This window comes from Bufo gargarizans, chromosome 2 (genome assembly GCF_014858855.1).
Source record: "Bufo gargarizans isolate SCDJY-AF-19 chromosome 2, ASM1485885v1, whole genome shotgun sequence".
Classification (NCBI taxonomy): domain Eukaryota; kingdom Metazoa; phylum Chordata; class Amphibia; order Anura; family Bufonidae; genus Bufo; species Bufo gargarizans.
Window position 1 is genome coordinate 512,916,610 of NC_058081.1, and position 21,334 is coordinate 512,937,943.

Sequence of the window (21,334 nt, forward strand, 5' to 3'; positions counted from 1 at the left end):
GGGGGGGGGGGGTGAGGGGGCTTTGGGAGGGCGCACTGCACCACCAATTAATGTAATTAAAGAGGACCTTTAATGGGTCCAAAGAATATGAACTTAGTAGCAGGCTACACAGAGCGGTGCCCATGGATCTAAGTACCCTTACTATTATTCCTGGGCGCTGCTCCATTCGCCCGCTGTGGCCCCCGGTATATTCAACATTCAGAGCAAGGAGACGCCAGTGCCTTTCCTTCTCCCTGACAGCAGCGCTGTCCAATCACAGTGCAGAGCTCAGAGCCAGGGAGAAAAAAAAACTCCCTGGCTCTGAGCTCTGCAATTGGACAGAGCTGCTGTCAGGGAGAAGGAGAGACACTGGCGTCTCCTCTTTGCGCTGAATGTTGAAAATACCGGGGGCCACAGCGGGTAAACGGAGCGGCGCCCAGGAAAACCAGTAAGTGCACTCAGATCCCTGGGCGCCGCTCTATGCGGCCTGCTACTAAGTTCATATTCTTTGGACCCATGAAAGGTCCTCTTTAACTCCTTTATACAAGTGTCGGCAGCAGTATCACAGACCCGGCCTCAATAACAGGGCATGCGCTCTGTGGCAATTAACCCCTCATATGTGGCACCTGAGGGGTTAATTGCCACGTATCGCATGCCCTGTTATTGAGGCCGGGTCTGTGATATTGCTGCCTATACTTATGTTTTACATTCATTGGTGGCGCAGTGGCGACAGCTCCTCCTCCCCTCCTCCTCCTCCCTGCCATCTCCCCATTGGTGGTAGAGGCGGCCGCGTCACAGTGGAGAGGGATGGACTCCTTATTTCTCCACTGTGCAGTGTGCTAGTGAAGAGAACTTAGGCTGCGCAGGAGCGCGGCGGTACAGTCTCAAATGGCGACAAGACTAAAAAGTCTTGTCGCCATTTGCAAATTTTAAGGCACATTGGCGAGTGTTTTGGTCGCCATCTGGAGCCCTGGGTAACTAAGCCAGTTTTCCTTTACACCGGTTTTGATAAATCTCCCCCATAGTCTTTTTTTTTTTTTTAACTAACACTTTATTTCATCCTTATTTGTACAGTTTATTAGGGCTTATGCACACTACAGTGGTTTTTGTCCACATTCTGTCCGTATTTTTTGCGGACCCATTCACTTCAATGAGACTGTAAAAGATGAGGACAGCACACTGGAGCTGCTGATTACATTAAAATCCTGGGAAACAAATGGGGTTTTGGTAAAATGATAAGAAGTGACACAGGAAGGAGTGAGAGGATTTCTGGCCGTAGATTTTTATGTGATCTGAATCTGATTGTTGGAGGTGTAACCACTAGGAAGGGGTGCACCGCACGCAGAAGAAGTACCCAGTGCTCAGGCATGCTCTATGTCTGATTAGGGTTGCCACCTTTCCCAACAAAAAATACTGGTCATGTTGGGGCTGTGGCTTAATACTGGGTGTTAAGTCGCTATGTCATAATGTGGCTCTCATTATTCATAGTGCCCCCAAAATTATTAATGCCCCCATTAGTGCCCCCAGTAATAGTAATGCCCCCATTAGTACCCCCTAGAATTAATAATGCCTCTATTAGCGTCCCCCCCCCAGAATTAATAATTCCCTTATTAGCGCGCCCCCCAGAATTAATAATGCTCTCATTAGCTCCCCCCAGAATTAATAATGCCCCCAGTAATAGTAATGGATGAGGTGAATTCTTTTTTTATTCATCTTCTTCTTAACACAAGTGGGGGAAGGGCAGGAGTTAAAGGCTGTACTAATGAGCGCCCCCCAATGGAACCGCTACTTAGTAACAGTCCTTAAAGGTAAATACCAGCTATTCATAATGCCGGTAGAAAAAAATTGGCCGTTGAGTTACAGGCCGGGTGGCAACCCCATGTCTGGTATTCCACCTCTGAGAAATTTCAGGCCTTGGTGACACCATTGTCAGTAGTGCTGTGACAGAGGGAGGTGCCTGTGATTCCCTTGCTCCCCAGCCCCATCTTCTGACTATCATGTAGGTATGGTGGGTAATATAGGACAGGAAAATGTGGAGTCCCTGTCGGGATAATGATGCCTCAGCCGCTACCAGACCAGGTCTCTTATTTTTATACATTCCAGGATATAAATAGCTTTGATGGACAAGCTGCTCCTGCTGCCGGCGCTTACTGGTGGCAGATTCTGTGTTTTGCAGCAGGTCCCTGCGTACATCGAGTACTTGCCGTTCAATCTGTTATGTCACAGACTCTCCACACAGCAGGCTGTTCATTCCGTATGATTCCAGCTTCATTATAACCTGGCGCCTCATTGCAACGTTCTGGTGCCTCATGTGTCATACATGAAAATCGGGCATTCCTCTCACAGACTTAGATCTCATTTCTCCAACCTGAAGTCTAATTACAGGTTTATCTCCACACTGCACATAGATGTATCACTGTAACATCTGCCGCTGCAATCATGTCCTATCCACCAGTCATTTTATAGGCCCGCTAATCCCAGCCATCTGCTCTGCGATTTCATATCCAGGAAGAAGTATTTAATGCAGAATTTATACACAACGACTAGGGAGGAGGCCGCCTCCTATTTACATCTGTGCTGGTCGTGACTACGTTATCCAGACTAACATGAACCTCATACAGGAACTCTTCTCTCCACTATTATGTCAGAGAAACTATGGAACCACAGGGAGCAAACTCAGAAATGGCTACCAGTCTACTCTGGTTCTTCACCAAGGTCCGCTGCTAGGGACCCAGGTTATGTCTGTCAAGTAAGGTAGCAGAAAACTGGTGTGAGCTCACTAGATGCGAACCTAAGGGAATGAACAGGATGCAAATAGTTGACAAATAGTGCCAAAACAACAGACGAGGGGTTAATCCAGAAACTAGCTGATGGCAGAATACCAGTAGAATCAGTAGAAGCCAAATCAGCAGATGAAACAAGCCACAGTCAGATTACCAGAAGTTCAAATGTAATAGTAATGAGAAGCACAATGGACAGCAATGAGCACAAGCCTTTTAAGTGACGGTCTAGGATAAGCTATCACTAGCTTATTGGAGGGGTACGGCACACAGCACCTCCGCCAATCAACTGTTGAGGTTTTTTAGTAGCTGATCTGAAAAACGCTTGGGATGTGACATGCCACTTCATGGAAGCAGGTTTAATTGTGGATTTCATAAAAATAAATGGGGATGCAGAAAAACCTTAACCAAAAACTCTTCTAAAACATCTCTAAAATCACCATCAGCTTTTGCTATGTGAACATACCCTGAGCATGCATGAATTTTAAAAAGAACTGCACACGGGTGGCAACCATGTGCTGTCTGTTTTTCCGGTAGGCTCATTTATTTGAATGAATACAGCTTGCAGGAAAAAACGGGCAAAAAAAACCCACAGTGCAATTTTTTTCTGAACATATCCATGTAAACGAATTGTCCTATTTTGAGATTTATGGTATACCGCTAGGGTATGCCACAAATATCAAATAGGGGCAGGTCTCATAGAGGTCAACGGTCAGGTGGTCACGCTTGTGCAACTTGTTCTCTATTCACTGCTATGGGGCTTCTGGGCATCTGTTCTGCAGATGGGACCTCACCTAGCAGACATTTGTGACGTATCCTTGTGATGCTATAAATGTCGAGATGGGAAAATCCCTTTAACTGAATGGGTCAGTGTGCTGTCTGGGGTCACAAGGCGGTATTTGTTGCGTAACTTCCCATTTAATGACTGTTAATGGGGGTCACAATGCCACAGTTACAAGCGTCAATCGCTAAGAATGCAACACTGTTGGACTTGTGATTGCAGGTCGCACGTTGCGTGTGACTTTGTCGTAATGGAGCACAATGCAAGTCGCATGTGACATCTCTTCAAACTGGAAGTGATTTTACAGCCAAATCACACCTCTTAAACCAGAGATCAGCAACCTCCGGCACTCCAGCTGTGGTGAAACTACAACTCCCAGCATGCTCCATTGACTTCTATGGGAGTTCCAAGAGCAGCCAGGCAAGTTTGCATGCTGGGAGTTGTAGTTTCACCACAGCTGGAGTGCCGGAGGTTGCTGATCCCTGTCTTAAACCATTGGTGACGGCACGCTGCACACAAGTCACACAAGTGTTGTTGGTTGTGTGTCGGAGACTTGCTGTTGTGCAACACAAGTCACCGTACAGCCCCAGCCTTAGCCCCCATTCACACTACTGTATTTTTACTCCACATCTGATCAACATTTTTTGCTGATTGAATGTGGACCCAAAAAATGCGGACAGCTGCCCGCATCCATTTGTCTGTTCTGCGGCACCGCAAAAAAGATATAACACGTTCTATTCTTATCCGTTTTTCAGACAAGAATAGGCATTGTTACAATGGGTCCGCCCAAAAAAAATGGATGCAACACAGACGATATCCATATTTTTTGCGGATCTGCATTATGCGGACTGCAAAATAAATCCAGTCGTGTGAATGCACCCTTAGGGCCTATCCACATGATAGTATTTTTCTGTCCGCAAAATTGCCTATCGTGTGCGGACCTATTCACTCCAGTTCCGCGGCCCTGTAAAAAAGATAGAGCATGTCCTATTCTTGTCTGTTTTTGTGGACCCGAATAGGCATTTCTATCATAGGGAAGGACACTCCCTCGCGCAAAATGTAGAACGCACACGCCCGGTATCCGTGTTCTGTGAATCCGGAATCTGCGATCCGCAAAAACGGATATGGTATTGTGAATGAGCCCTTAAGACAGAACCCAGAATGGAAACATTGCCCAAGTGAAATTATCCTAAGGGTGTAGTCACATATGTCAAAACCATCATCCTCCGCAGAACTGCCAGGTTCAGCCTCTGATTCCTGTGGTGGATCTGCACGACGATTAACCTCATTCAATGGGTATAAGGCTAGGGCTACACGACGACATGTGTCGCACAAAGTCAAGCGACAGACACATAAGGCACAACTACACTGCAACATGTGTCGCGCGACATATAATGATAGTCTATGGTGTTGCACTACGACATGCGACATGATGCGAATGTGACGCGACAGTCGCAGAAAAAGCGATCTTGGAAGGGTTTTTTGCGACTGTCGCAGTATGTCGCAGTGCGACACCATAGACTACCATTATAAAAATTGTTGCGCAACATTGGTGTGATAAAATGTCGTGTAGCCCTAGCCTAATACGTGTAGGGTTAATTTTGAGTGGAATGAGGGAGAATAAACCGCATGCTACTGATTCACACTGATTTTTTTCCCCACAGGGTAGTAAAAAACCTGTGCATATATTTTTCCCGGTGCGTGTGAATGGGGTTGCAGAAACCACCTTCACATTCATAGAATGCAGATTGTTAGCGGTTTTGAATTAAGATTTCAGCACAGAATCAGCGCCAAAAACCTCATTGCATCCTAAATGTGTGAACAGGGCCTTAGGTATTACAAAAAAGCTGAGAATAAGGTACAACCTCTTTTTTTAATCCACTCCTACTTTCGACTTCCAAAAATGCATGCAGAAACCTGACCGTGTGAATGTACCCTAAAGGAAGTTGCCACATCTCATTATTGTACCCTACCACGTTGGTTTTAAGGTGTCTGACCCTTTGGTACCCCGGAGATAAGCAGCACCTATAGTGCCCACCAACTGCTTACCCTTTGTAGGAAACACATGAGAGATCTAAGGGTGCAGGTTCACTAACAGAAGGCCAGTCACTGACATTTGGAACCCACGGACCCTACAGATTACACTGAAAACAAATGACTGATGCGGAACCCTATGGACCTTTATAAATAAGGAGGATGGGACTCTACAGGGGGTAAGGCAGGGAGATCCTTATATTATTGTATTTTCTGTATAAGGTGGTGGAGATCCGCACTGGAATAAGATGAATGCGGCGCATTGTGTCCAGGACCAAGCTTCACTGATCACTGAGGAAGAAGAAGACCATCTCTGTTCTATCAGCTCACAGACCAGTAAGCACAAACGGCATGTGGAAGGGAGCCAAATCATTAGCCTGGGGGTGGGGAACAGGTCTCCCATAAAGAGGGGGCCAGATATGACATAAGGAGGGGGACAGGTCTCATAAAGGGGGCTGGGAGTCTGACATAAGTAGGAGGATGGTCTCATAAGTGCCCCAGCTCCAGATGCCCCCTAATGCCCCCACTCTAAATGCACCCCTGATATTGCATCTTTTCCAGTTGTCCCCCTAATACCTCTGCTTCAGGATCAACACTATTACCCTGTCTCAGGCGACCCTAATGCCTCTGCCTAAGGCTACTTTCACACTAGCGTTCGGGGCTCCGCTTGTGAGTTCCGTTTGAAGGCTCTCACAAGCGGCCCCAGCCCTAATGCATTCTGAGTGGATGCGGATCCGCTCAGAATGCATCAGTATGGCTCCGCTTGGCTTCCGCTCCGCTCAGCAGGCGGACACCCGAACGCTGCTTGCAGCGTTCGGGTGTCCGCCTGGCTGTGCGGAGACAAACTGATGAGTTATAATGGAAGTCAATGGGGACGGATCCGTTCGAAGGTGACACAATATGGTGCAATTTTCAAACGGATCCGCCCCCCATTGACTTTCAATGTAAAGTCTGGACGGATCCGTCTGAATACAAATTACACTTTACACTTTTTTCTGAAATATAATGCAAACGGTTCTGAACGGATACCATCGTTTGCATTATAGGAGCGGATCCGTCTGTACAGATACCAGACGGATCCGCTCCGAACGCAAGTGTGAAAGTAGTCTTAGGTGCACCCCCATTAGTGCCCCAGCTCCAGATGCCCCCACTCTAAATGCACCACTGATATTGCATATTTTCCAGTTCCCCCCCAATACCTCTGCTCCAGGATCACCACTATTACCCTGCCTCAGGCGACCCTAATGCTCCTGCTTTAGGTGCACTCCCATTAGTGCCCCAGCTCCAAATGCCCCCACTCTAAAGGCACCACTAATATTGCCTCTTCTCCAGGATCCCCACTATTACCCTGCCTCAGGTGACCCTAATCCCTCAGTTTCAGTTATGACCCTCCGTTTGTGCCCTTTGCTCACGTTGCTCCTCTAGCACCTTTGCTTGGGATTTGTTAAAGGTTATGACCTGCAAAGGGGGTTGGACTTATGCCTGAAAAATTCTGCACAGTGCGTCACATTCTCCAGTATTGGCACAAATGGTTTACATGGCGGCAGTGATGATATTCCGTATTTACAGGCATCACTGCTGCCATGTAAAGAGATACTGGTGGTGGAGTGGTGGAGGATTTAAAGGGAGTCTGTCACCACATTTTAGCATGTTAGACCGTTAAAATAGGGTAATGTGATCTACCCAGAACATAAAAACGTTACCTTTGTTGTAGAAAACAGACTTTTCTTTTTGCCGAAAATGAACTTATAAGATTATGTTCTGAGCCCTCTCAAGTGCCCAGGGCGGTCTCTCAATCCTCAGAGCCCCAGGCAGGCACCTCCTAAACGGCTCATAACCCCGCCCTCTGTGCGCCTCTGCCCGCCCGTTTACTCCCCTCCCCTGTCCTTTTCCACTGCGGCTGTGCGGTCCAAATCGTAGCGGGCGCATGCGCAGTAGGTATTGCGATGCCCTGCCAGGAGCGGGCATCGCATTGCGCATGACTCCGCTACGATTTGGACCGCACAGCCGCAGTGGAAAAGGACAGGGGAGGGGAGTAAACGGGCGGGCAGAGGCGCACAGAGGGCGGGGTTATGAGCCGTTTAGGAGGTGCCTGCCTGGGGCTCTGAGGATTGAGAGACCGCCCTGGGCACTTGAGAGGGCTCAGAACATAATCTTATAAGTTCATTTTCGGCAAAAAGAAAAGTCTGTTTTCTACAACAAAGGTAACGTTTTTATGTTCTGGGTAGATCACATTACCCTATTTTAACGGTCTAACATGCTAAAATGTGGTGACAGACTCCCTTTAAAGGGGTTATTCAAATTTTCAAGTTATTCTCTCCACACCATAGGGCATAACTATATGATTAGTGGGGTCCAATTCTGCGACCCCCACTGATTTCAGGAACGGGTCCTGTTCCCCCTTTTTAATGGTGTGGCAGGCCACACATATGCCCTGCTTCCTCATTTATTCTCTTCGGGACCATTGGAAATAGCCAGCGCTGTTTTCCGCCATCTCCAGTGACCCTATAGAGAATGGATGGAGAGACAGGGCATATGGTCGACCTGCCACTCAATCAAGAAGGGGGATCAGTGAGGGCTCCAGCGTTCAGACCCCCACGGATCACTTAGTTATCCCTGATCCTGTGATCCTGTGGCCTTTAACAGGCGAGCATTTCTATTTTAGTTTGACACATATTTTGGGCCAGATTTTTAATTTTTATTTAAAGCGAACCTTTCACCTGCATTTCACTTAATAAACTATCAAAAGTACCTTATAGATCATCCTCATTGTGTTATCATACAGTCTTGTCCTGCTTTTCTGCCATGTATATGCATGAAAAAATCGCCTTATAAAGTACTCTTCTCCAGCTCCACAAGTCACGATAGAAGTCAAGGGGGTAGCCCTTCCCTCACTCCAGGCTGTAACTCCCCTGCCCTAACCCCGCCTCTATGCAGTCTAATTGACACCCAGCTCAGTCGCCGGGACCGTGCTTGTACAGGCGGCGCATGCGCCGTCGGCCTCAGTAGCAGCACGATCCCGTCTATCGCGTGGACTCAAGCGCGATCCTGTAACTGAATTACAGGGGAGTTACAGCCCGGAGTGAGGGAAGGGCTACCCCCTTGACTTCTATCGTGACTTGTGGAGCTGGAGAAGAGTACTTTATAAGGCGATTTTTTTCATGCATATACATGGCAGAAAAGCAGGACAAGACTGTATGATAACACAATGAGGATGATCTATAAGGTACTTTTGATAGTTTATTAAGTGAAATGCAGGTGAAAGGTTCGCTTTAATTTTTTTATACCCAAAGAAAACCATTAAATATAGGGAATGTGAAAAGGTCCAACAGCTATGACATGACAGGTGATAAGTGTCTGATTGATGGGGGTCTGACTGCTGGGACCCCCATGATCAAGGGAGCGTGGTCTTAAGACCCTTGTGTACGTAGATTGGTGGTAATGTAATTGAATGTTTTAGGACCCCTTTTTTCATGATCAGTGGGTGCTCCAGCTGTCAGACCCCAGCAATCTGATATTTATCACCTATCCTGTAGATCCTGTCATTATGGTAGGACAACCCTTTTAAAATATACTGTAGATTATGTACAATATGAGGAGGTTAAGATTCAGTAAATTTCATGCCACACATTGATGCTTAAAGGGGTTAAAGGGTTTGTCTGACTTCAGTAAATGGCATCTATAATGCAGTTAATACAAGGCACTTACTAATGTATTGTCCATATTGCCTCCTTTCCATCACATTATACACAGCACGTATCCGTGGTTATTACCGCCGTGTAATCCAGCAGTGGTGGCCGATGCACACTTCCAGCCTTTTCCTATAGTGTGTAAGCACGGCCACCACTGCTGGATTACACGGTGGTAATAACCACGGATACGTGCTGTGTATAATGTGATGGAAAGGAGGCAATATGGAGTATGGACAATCACAATACATTAGTAAGTGCCTTGTATTAACTTTCTCCACATGATAAATGCCAATTGCTGAAGTGAGACAACCCCTTTAACCCCTTTAAATGTGCTACACTTATTAGGATTAGGCATAAATGTCTTGGTGTGTGCATTGCGTGTTTCCTATGTGTAATTGGTGTGTGCATTATATGATCTATGTATCAGTGGTGTATGTGCAGTATGTGACATATGAATCAGTGGCATATGACCCATGTATAAGTGTCTTGTGTCCCACATCTGTCCAATGAGTGATTGGTGTGCGCTGCATGTGTCTTGTTTCTGACTGACTTAAGTGCAGGATATCCATATATGTGTAAATTCTGCCACATGTATGTTTGTGCGTTTTGCTGTGAGTGTCTGCCATCATACTTCATCTTTAATATTTCTGTTATCACTGTAAGTGCTCATGAACATGACCGTTGCATGTTTTGCAGGCTGCAAATTGCGGATCCGCAAAACATGGATACCAGGTGTGTGCATTCCACATTATGCGGAACAGAACAGCCGGCCTCTAATAGAACAGTCCTATCCTTGACTGTGATGTGGACAATAATAGGACATGTTCTATCATTTTGCAGAATGGCCATGCGGACATACAGACACAGAATGCACAAGGAGTCTTTTTTTTTTTTTAAGTGAAGGGAACGGTACAGACATGGAAAATAAATAAGTTAGTGTGCAGGAGCCCTAAGGTGGGCCCCCAGAATCAGTTACACTGGTGGGCCCTAAGTACCCCAGTCTGACACTGGTAGGACCCCTACCGATGTAATAGATCGTGGATAGGGGATAACTTTTACCTAATGGAATGTACCAATAAAGGGAATGTGTCAGAAGTTTTGACTATAATAAACTGCTGACAGCACTTGGTAGGGGCTGGAGATATTAGGAAAAGCATACCTTTTGTGAATGTTTTATCATCAGGAGTAGTGAGAATATGAACTATTCTGCCTAATACCTAAGTGCACTGGAGGCGGAGCTCCCATGGGAAGTGCTCTCTGCATTAAACTGCAGTCCTTCCCCCCAGCTGAGTGACAGCTATAACATCCAACAAGGAGACGACCACAGCTGTCAATCAGCGTAGAGGGGAGGGGCTGTGGCACAGCTCAATGCGGTGAGCAGAAAGCCCTTCACAGCGAGGTCTCGCTTCCAATGCACTTAAAGAGAACCTGTCACCACAAAATGCAGTGCAATCCGCAGACAGCATGTTATAGAGCAGCAGGAGCTGAGCAGATTAATATACAGCTTTGTGGGAAAAGCTTCAGTAAAACCTGTAATTTATTCATTTAAACCTCTGCTCTTTTTATGCATCAGAGTCGTGTGGGGGCGGTGCCACTCAGCGATTGACAGCTAACTCTGCATGGCTAAGCATACAGCTAAGGATGTCAATCACGAGTAGGATCGCCCAGCAGAGGTTTAAATGAACAAATTACAAGTATTACTGAATCTTCTCCCACAAAGTTATAAATCAATCTGCTCAGTGCTTTCTGCTCTATAACATGTATCTGCAGATTGCAGCGCATTTTGTGGTGACAGTTTCCCTTTAAGAATCAGAGTCTGGCAGAATATAAGTTCATATTCACACTGCTCCTGATATATGCTCCACTAAAGGCATTGTCAAAACTGCTGAAAGATGCCCTTAAAGACCACCCACCATTTTTTTAGACCAGGCATGCTCAACCTGTGGCCCTCCAGCTGTTACAAAACTACAATTCTCAGCCCGAACAGCCTACAGAAGGGCATTGTGAGAGTTGTAGTTTTACAACAGCTGGAGGGCCGCAGGTTGAGCATGCCTGTTTTAGACCATATTTGGACCCATTCTTTTTGGTAGTGAGGGCTTCAGAAAACAGTACTCCACATGTGGTCTCACTAGAACAGTATACCTCTTCCTCTTGTGCAGTCACTATATACAGTCTCTTTCTCTTGTGCAGTCACTATATAGTCTCTTCCTCATGTGCAATCACTACATAGTCTCTTCCTCTCGCACAGTCACTACATGCAGTTTCTTCCTCTAGCGCAGTCACTACATGCAGTTTCTTCCTCGTGTGCGGTCTCTACATTCAGTCTCTTCCTCTTGTGCAGTCACTATAGTCTCTTCCTCTTGTGCAGTCACTATATACAGATTCTTCCTCTTGTGCAGACACTATATACAGTTTCTTCCTCTTGCGCAGACACTATATACAGTTTCTTCCTCTAGCGCAGTCACTACATACAGTTTCTTCCTCGTGTGCGGTGACTACATTCAGTCTCTTCCTCTTGTGCAGTCACTATATACAACCTCTTGTGCCATCGCTATATAGTCTCTTCCCTTTGTGCACTCACTATATATAGATTCTTCCTCTTGTGCGATCACTATATACAGTTTCTTCCTCTTGTGCAGTCACTATATATAGCCCCTTCCTTGGGTGCAGTCGCTATATACAGTCACTCCCTTCTGTTCAGACACTATATATAGTCTCTTCCTCGTGTGCAGTCGCTATATACAGTCCCTTCCTCTTGTGCAGTCGCTATATACAGGGAGTGCAGAATTATTAGGCAAGTTGTATTTTTGAGGATTAATTTTATTATTGAACAACAACCATGTTCTCAATGAACCCAAAAACTCATTAATATCAAAGCTGAATATTTTTGGAAGTAGTTTTTAGTTTGTTTTTAGTTTTAGCTATTTTAGGGGGATATCTGTGTGTGCAGGTGACTATTACTGTACATAATTATTAGGCAACTTAACAAAAAACAAATATATACCCATTTCAATTATTTATTTTTACCAGTGAAACCAATATAACATCTCAACATTCACAAATATACATTTCTGACATTCAAAAACAAAACAAAAACAAATCAGTGACCAATATAGCCACCTTTCTTTGCAAGGACACTCAAAAGCCTGCCATCCATGGATTCTGTCAGTGTTTTGATCTGTTCACCATCAACATTGCGTGCAGCAGCAACCACAGCCTCCCAGACACTGTTCAGAGAGGTGTACTGTTTTCCCTCCTTGTAAATCTCACATTTGATGATGGACCACAGGTTCTCATTGGGGTTCAGATCAGGTGAACAAGGAGGCCATGTCATTAGATTTTCTTCTTTTATACCCTTTCTTGCCAGCCACGTTGTGGAGTACTTGGACGTGTGTGATGGAGCATTGTCCTGCATGAAAATCATGTTTTTCTTACCTTGCAGACTTCTTCCTGTACCACTGCTTGAAGAAGGTGTCTTCCAGAAACTGGCAGTAGGACTGGGAGTTGAGCTTGACTCCATCCTCAACCCAAAAAGGCCCCACAAGCTCATCTTTGATGATACCAGCCCAAACCAGTACTCCACCTCCACCTTGCTGGCCTCTGAGTCGGACTGGAGCTCGCTGCCCTTTACCAATCCAGCCATCTGGCCCATCAAGACTCACTCTCATTTCATCAGTCCATAAAACCTTAGAAAAATCAGTCTTGAGATATTTCTTGGCCCAGTCTTGACGTTTCAGCTTGTGTGTCTTGTTCAGTGGTGGTCGTCTTTCAGCCTTTCTTACCTTGGCCATGTCTCTGAGTATTGCACACCTTGTGCTTTTGGGCACTCCAGTGATGTTGCAGCTCTGAAATATGGCCAAACTGGTGGCAAGTGGCATCTTGGCAGCTGCACGCTTGACTTTTCTCAGTTCATGGGCAGTTATTTTGCGCCTTGGTTTTTCCACACGCTTCTTGCGACCCTGTTGACTATTTTGAATGAAACGCTTGATTGTTCGATGATCACACTTCAGAAGCTTTGCAATTTTAAGAGTGCTGCATCCCTCTGCAAGATATCTCACTATTTTTGACTTTTCTGAGCCTGTCAAGTCCTTCTTTTGACCCATTTTGCCAAAGGAAAGGGAGTTGCCTAATAATTATGCACACCTGATATAGGGTGTTGATGTCATTAGACCACACCCCTTCTCATTACAGAGATGCACATCACCTAATATGCTTAATTGGTAGTAGGCTTTCGAGGCTATACAGCTTGGAGTAAGACAACATGCATAAAGAGGATGATGTGGTCAAAATACTCATTTGCCTAATAATTCTGCACGTAGTGTACAGTTTCTTCCTCTTGTGAAATTACTATAAACAGTCTCTTCCTCTTGTGTAGTCACTATACAGTCTCTTCTTCTTGTGCAGTCACTATATACAGCCTTGTCCTGTTGTGCAGTCACTATATACAGTCTCTTCCTCTTGTGCAGTCACGATATACAGTTTCTTCCTTGTGTGCAGTCACTACATACAGTCTTTTCCTCTTGTGCAGTCAATATATAAAGTTTCTTCCTCGTATGCGGTTACTATATACACAGTCTCTTCCTCTTGTGCAGTCACTATATACAGTTTCTTCCTCTTGTGCAGTCACTATACACAGTCTCTTACTCTTCTGCAGTCACTATATAGTCTTGTCCTCTTGTGCCATCACTATACACAGTCTCTTCCTCTTGTGCAGTCACAATATACAGTCTCTTCCTCTTGTGCAGTCATTATATACATTTTCTTCCTCTTGTGCAGTCACTATATACAGTCTCTTCCTCTTGTGCAGTCACTATATACAGTCTCTTCCTCTTGTGCAGACACTATATACAGTCTCTTCCTCTTGTGCAGTCACTATATACAGTTTCTTCCTCTTGTGCAGTCACTATATAGTCTTTTACTCTTGTGCAGTCTCTATATACAGTCTCATCTTTTTGTGCAGTCACAATATACAGTCTTTTCCTCTTGTGCAGTCACTATATACAGTTTCTTCAATAGTCTCTTCATTCTGTGCAGTCAGTTTATACAGTCTCATCCTCTTATACAGTCTCTTCCTCTTGTGTAGTCACAATATACCGTCTCTTCCTCTTGTGCAGTCAGTATATACATTTTCTTCCTCTTGTGTAGTCACAATATACCGTCTCTTCCTCTTGTGCAGTCAGTATATACATTTTCTTCCTCTTGTGCAGTCACTATATACAGTTTCTTCCTTGTGTGCAGTCAGTATATACAGTTTCTTCCTCTTGTGCAGTCACTATGTACAGTCTCAATCCTCCTCTTCTACAGTCACTATACATAGTCTCTTCCTTTTGTGCAGTCACTATGTACAGTTTTAATCCTCTTGTACTGTCACTATATACAGTCACATCCTCTTGTGCAGTCAGTATATACAGTCCCATCCTCTTGTGCAGTCACTATACACAGTCTCTTCCTTTTGTGCAGTCACTATGTACAGTCTCTTCCTCTTGTACTGTCACTATATACAGTCCCATCCTCTTGTGCAGTCAGTATATACCGTTTTTTTCCTCTTGTGCAGTCACTATATACAGTCTCTTCCTCTTGTGCAGTCACTATATACAGTCTCTTCCTCTTGTGCAGTCACTATATACAATCTCTTCCTCTTGTGCAGTCACTATATACAATCTCTTCCTCTTGTATACAGTTTCTCCTTGTGTAAAGGCCTTTCCTTTTGAAGGCTCAGCTGCTTGTATTTCCATTTTTCGGACAGGAAATAGCAGTCCTAATGTCACTGTTGTCAGCTATATTAGCTTTCCTGAGGCTGATATCTTAAGTCACCCGACCACCTAGCAGAACGGTCCACTTCTCCTTCCTTCTCCTCTTACTTGTGGTCAGTCAGAGACACCACCGTCACCAGTCTTCTCAATGAGTGGAGACATGCTTAACTGGCTGAGCATCTAGTCCTAGTAAAGCAGATAAAGGGTCTCGTTCACAGTATAACAGAGGCCACAAGGTGGTCATCAGTCTCATGATGCTGAGGCCTCATTCCCACCCTTCTCTCTATTTAGACAAAACAAACATTACTTGTTCATACATTTTACAACAAGATGAAAGAAACATTAACCAGGAAAGCCTATGAGGAAGTCAAATTGGTGGTAGGACAATGACCTGCATTATTACCATATTAGGCTACCTTCACATATGTGTTTTTAATTCTGCTATTGAAATCCGTCACCACTACCTACATGATATTGGCTTGTGGGCAGAACTAGGTATGCCAATGGGATTGTGTTTACATGGAGTTTACCGGTTTGTGGTTTTCTAGCTCTGCCACTTCGGGATCAATAGATTATTTATTATTTTTCAAATCTCTTACATATCCTTCTTATTATGTACAGTCTATTTTTTGATATCTTAATGTTACTTATCTAATTTACCATCCTGTTCTGCATCCCAGCACTTCTCACATTGACATTTTATTATAGTCATTATATCACTTTTGTCTTGTATATGTCCTTGTTTTGGATTCAATAATAAAGATTTGTATTACAGACGTGGACAAAATTGTTGGTACCCTTTGGTCAATGAAAGAAAAAGTCACAATGGTCACAGAAATAACTTTAATCTGACAAAAGTAATAATAAATTAAAATTCTATAAATGTTAACCAATGAAAGTCAGACATTGTTTTTCAACCATGCTTCAACAGAATTATGTAAAAAAATAAACTCATGAAACAGGCATGGACAAAAATGATGGTACCCCTAACTTAATATTTTGTTGCGCAACCTTTTGAGGCAATCACTGCAATCAAACGCTTCCTGTAACTGTCAATGAGACATCTGCACCTCTCAGCAGGTATTTTGGCCCACTCCTCATGAGCAAACTGCTCCAGTTGTGTCCGGTTTGAAGGGTGCCTTTTCCAGACTGCATGTTTCAGCTCCTTCCAAAGATGCTCAATAGGATTGAGGTCAGGGCTCATAGAAGGCCACTTTAGAATAGTCCAATTTTTTCCTCTTAGCCATTCTTGGGTGTTTTTAGCGGTGTGTTTTGGGTCATTGTCCTGTTGCAAGACCCATGACCTGCGACTGAGACCAAGCTTTCTGACACTGGCTAGTACATTTCTCTCTAGAATTCCTTGATAGTCTTGAGATTTCATTGTACCCTGCACAGATTCAAGACACCCTGTGCCAGACGCAGCAAAGCAGCCCCAGAACATAACAGAGCCTCCTCCATGTTTCACAGTAGGGACAGTGTTCTTTTCTTGATATGCTTCATTTTTTCGTCTGTGAACATACAGCTGATGTGCCTTGGCAAAAACTTCGATTTTTGTCTCATCTGTCCACAGGACATTCTCCCAGAAGCTTTGTGGCTTGTCAACATGTAGTTTGGCATATTCCAGTCTTGCTTTTTTATGATTCGTTTTCAACAATGGTGTCCTCCTTGGTCGTCTCCCATGTAGTCCACTTTGGCTCAAACAACGACGGATGGTGCGATCTGACACTGATGTTCCTTGAGCATGAAGTTCACCTTGAATCTCTTTAGAAGTCTTTCTAGGCTCTTTTGTTACCATTCGGATTATCCGTCTCTTAGATTTGTCATCAATTTTCCTCCTGCGGCCACGTCCAGGGAGGTTGGCTACAGTCCCATGGATCTTAAACTTATGAATAATATGTGCAACTGTACTCACAGGAACATCTAGTTGCTTGGAGATGGTCTTATAGCCTTTACCTTTAACATGCTTGTCTATAATTTTCTTTCTGATCTCTTGAGACAGCTCTTTCCTTTGCTTCCTCTGGTCCATGTCGAGTGTGGTACACACCATATCACCAAACAACACAGTGATTACCTGGAGCCATATATATAGGCCCAATGGCTGATTACAAGGTTGTAGACACCTGTGATGCTAATTAGTGGACACACCTTGAATTAACATGTCCCTTTGGTCACATTATGTTCTGTGTTTTCTAGGGGTACCATCATTTTTGTCCATGCCTGTTTCATGAGTTTATTTTTTTACATAATTCTGTTGAAGCATGGTTGAAAAACAATGTCTGACTTTCATTGGTTAACATTTATAGAATTTTAATTTATTATTACTTTTGTCAGATTAAAGTTATTTCTGTGACCATTGTGACTTTTTCTTTCATTGACCAAAGGGTACCAACAATTTTGTCCACGTCTGTATATCTTGATATGTGCGGTATTTTTTTATTTGGAGTGGCTTAACAGTGACCTCACAGTACCCTTCTGCCTTAACAGTGACCTCCACAGCAGTTGCCCCTTTAATAGAGGCCTATGCACCCTTAACAGTGACCTCCACAGTGCCCGCCCCTTTAACAGTGAACTACAAAGCGGCCTGCACCCTTAACAGTAACAGCCACAGTGAACGCCTCTTTAACAGTGACCACCACAGTGCCCGCCCCTTTAACAGTGACCTCCACAGCGCTCGCCCCTTTAATGCTAGGGCTACACGTCGACATGTGTCCCGCGACATTTTGTCTTAACAATTTTTTTAATGATAGGCTATGGTGTCACACTGCGACATCTGACATGACATATGACTGTCGCGTCGCAGTCGCAGCATGTCACAGTGCAACATCATAGACTATCATTATAAAAATTGTCGCTCGACAACACATGTAGCAGTGTAGTTGTGCAGTATGAGTCGTGCGACTTGATGTGACCAGGCTTCTATTGGCTAATGCATTTTTTAGGAATATCTCACACAGGGATGTCCTTTTGAACAGCTCACTCTCAGACAGCAGCACTGTGCTGTCTGAGCGTGAGCTGCAGGGAGAAAGTCACTGTCCCTCCCACCCCTGCAGCTGACAGAAGTGGATTTTTACCTTCATTTTTTCAAACCCTGCCGGCTGAGGAGGGGGCGTGTCCTAATCATATTGGGGGCGTGTATTATCGGGACCTGGAAACAAGGTTTATAATTCCGTACTTGGACTTTCAGGTCAACCTACCTGCCCCCTGAACTGTGACCTCCATAGCACTCCACTCCCTTAACAGTGTCATCCACAGTGCCCTGCCCCTTTAAAGCTGACCTACAGCAGCAGGCTGGGTTGTTATGGAAACCTGGAGTAAAACTGTGTGTATGTGGAGACTAAGGGCCTGCATGCTTTTATTGGCTGATAAGGGACATGTGACCATGTGTATGGCAGTTGGGATATAAAGAGAAAAACTTGCAGGCTTGTATTGGCTAATGCAGGTCATATTTTGTGAATATCTCAGGAATGGTACGTCCTAGAGAGCTGTGACCCCCACAAGATTTCTTTCCAGGTAGCCAGGGATGTGTATACCAAGTTTCGTTGAAATCGATGGTTGCGTTTTTGAGTGATCACGGAACATACATACACACATATATACGCCCTTCTTTATATATATATATAAAGAAGGGCGTATATATATATATAGGTAATTATTACCAGAAAAAGAGAGCTTAAAAGTCAATGTACAAAGTCACTCCAGTCACCATGGAATCTGCAGAAATGACTTCCTCCTCATTTTCTTATCGAGTCAAACTTTATATCTCTATGTAATGTTAAACTACATAAGAATGTTAATTATCCATCAGGGATCTGGGAGAAAGGCTGGTGGTGACCAATGTGATCTGCCCATCAGGAATCGGGGAGAAAGGCTGGTGGTGACCAATGTGATCTTCCCATCAGGAATCTGTGATAAAGGCAGGTGGTGACCAATGTGATTTGCCCATCAGGAATCTGGGAGAAAGGCTGGTGGTGACCAATGTGATCTTCCCATCAGGAATCTGGGAGAAAAACTGGTAATGACCAATGTGATCTGGCCATCAGGGATGTGGGAGAAAGGTTGGTGATGATGACCAATGTGATCTGGCCATCAGGAATCTGGGAGAAAGGCTGGTGGTGACCAATGTGATCTGCCCATCAGGAATCTGGTAGAAAGGCTGGTGGTGACCAATGTGATCTTCCCATCAGGAATCTGGTAGAAAGGCTGGTGGTGACCAATGTGATCTTCCCATCAGGAATCTGTGAGAAAGGCTGGTGGTGACCAATGTGATCTTCCCATCAGGAATCTGTGAGAAAGGCTGGTGGTGACCAATGTGATCTTCCCATCAGGAATCTGTGAGAAAGGCTGGTGGTGACCAATGTGATCTTCCCATCAGGAATCTGTGAGAAAGGCAGGTGGTGACCAATGTGATCTGCCCATCAGGAATCTGGGAGAAAGGCTGGTGGTGACCAATGTGATCTTCCCATCTGGAATCTGGGAGAAAAACCGGTAATGACCAATGTGATCTGGCCATCAGGGATGTGGGAGAAAGGCTGGTGATGATGACTAATGTGATCTGGCCATCAGGGATGTGGGAGAAAGGCTGGTGATGATGACCAATGTGATCTGGCCATCAGGGATCTGGGAGAAAGGCTGGTGATGACCAATGTGATCTGGCCATCAGGAATTTAGGAGAAAGGCTGGCGGTGACCAATGTGATCTGGCCATCAGGAATTTGCGAGAAAGGCTGGTGGTGACCAATGTAATCTGGCCATCAGGAATCTGGGAGAAAGGCTCGTGGTGACCAATGTGATCTTCCCATCAGGAATCTGGGAGAAAGGCTGGTAATGACCAATGTGATCTGGCCATCAGGAATGTGGGAGAAAGGCTGGTGGTGACCAATGTGATCTGGTCGTCAGGAATTTGGGAGAAAGGCTGGCAGTGACCAATGTGATCTGGCCATCAGGGATTTGGGAGAAAGGCTGGCGGTGACCAATGTGATCTGGCCATCAGGGATTTGGGAGAAAGGCTGGCGGTGACCAATGTGATCTTCCCATCTGGAATCCGGGAGAGCTGAGTGACAAACATGATCTGCCATTCATAAGTCAGCCTCTGTGGGAAGTGACCTAAGATGATACTTACATGTCAATCAACTTTCTCCAATTCCTGAATAGTAAGGACATCTGCCCAGCAGTATGAGTACAAGAATAGGGATGCACATGTACATAACTAGGGAGCAATAACCAAAAACCTTACATTCAGGATGTTTAGCTTAGCTAAACGGGCACAAGCAGGAGCCCATTTCGGTCAGCTATTCCTGGCCTAGCACATTGTTACAGGGTACTGATGTGCTATGCCAGCATTTAACCAACCTCTGGAGGCAGAGACAGAAGCAGCAATGTGTGCTCCTGTCCATACAACATTCGCTGCTGGTCCATTGATACAATGCAGAGTCCGTACATCGTACATCACTGACAGGCAGCGATGTGAAAGAATAGTGAATTCAAAGCACGGTTGAAATCAGGACTTTGGGTGGAAATTTCTTTAGTCAAAATAAATAATTTGTTTTAATAAAATAAATTTAAAAAATAAAATAAAAAATAAAATAAATAAAAAAAACAATTACATAAAAATCAAATTAATAAAGTATAGTACAAAAATTATTTTTAGGGCATTTGGGACATATTTTTTTTAGAAAGTTGAATAAAAGCTTAATTACTCTTTAAAGGGGTTATTCACAAGTCAGAGTCCATTTTACACCTGTAAAAAAAAAAAAGTTTCATCTGTGATAGGTCCATTTTTGGCCGTCTATGTGTCATCTGAATTCCATGTGTACTGTTAGGCTACAAAAGGGATTTCCGCAGCATCTTCTACCAATGGTCAGTGAAAACTACTGAAAGAACAACATCTTCAACAACGTCGTGCCTTTCATCGACCCATAGACTTCAATGGGCGACAGGGTAGTAGATGCTACCTTTCTATTTCCACTGCACCCATGATCAGTAGAAAAACAAGGATTTATGGATAACCGCACTAAAATCAATGGACACGTGCTATCCTTGGAGAACTGATCTGTGAATAAGCCCTAAGGTAGAGCTCCCCATTAATGCAGCAGACATGACCCCACCTTCGGTATGTAATATTCCTAACGCACAGCATATAATTGACAACTTTGAAGACTACAGATGTGCCGCACTATCAGATATTCCGAACCAACAGATGTGTAAGCCATATACTCAGAACATGCACATAGCAGCCAACCCCGGCTAATCCAGAGAGGGGCTGATTATTCCCCCCCTCCCAGACCCCTCCGGTTCATATAGTGCTGGACTAAATGAA

At 44.5% G+C, this 21,334-nt stretch overlaps 1 protein-coding gene across 1 annotated transcript in view; it reads right to left on the reverse strand.

Annotated features, from left to right (window-relative positions):
* Window positions 1–21,334, reverse strand: part of ST8SIA1 (ST8 alpha-N-acetyl-neuraminide alpha-2,8-sialyltransferase 1) — a 63,542-nt gene that overhangs the window by 37,668 nt on the left and 4,540 nt on the right. The window lies entirely within an intron of this gene.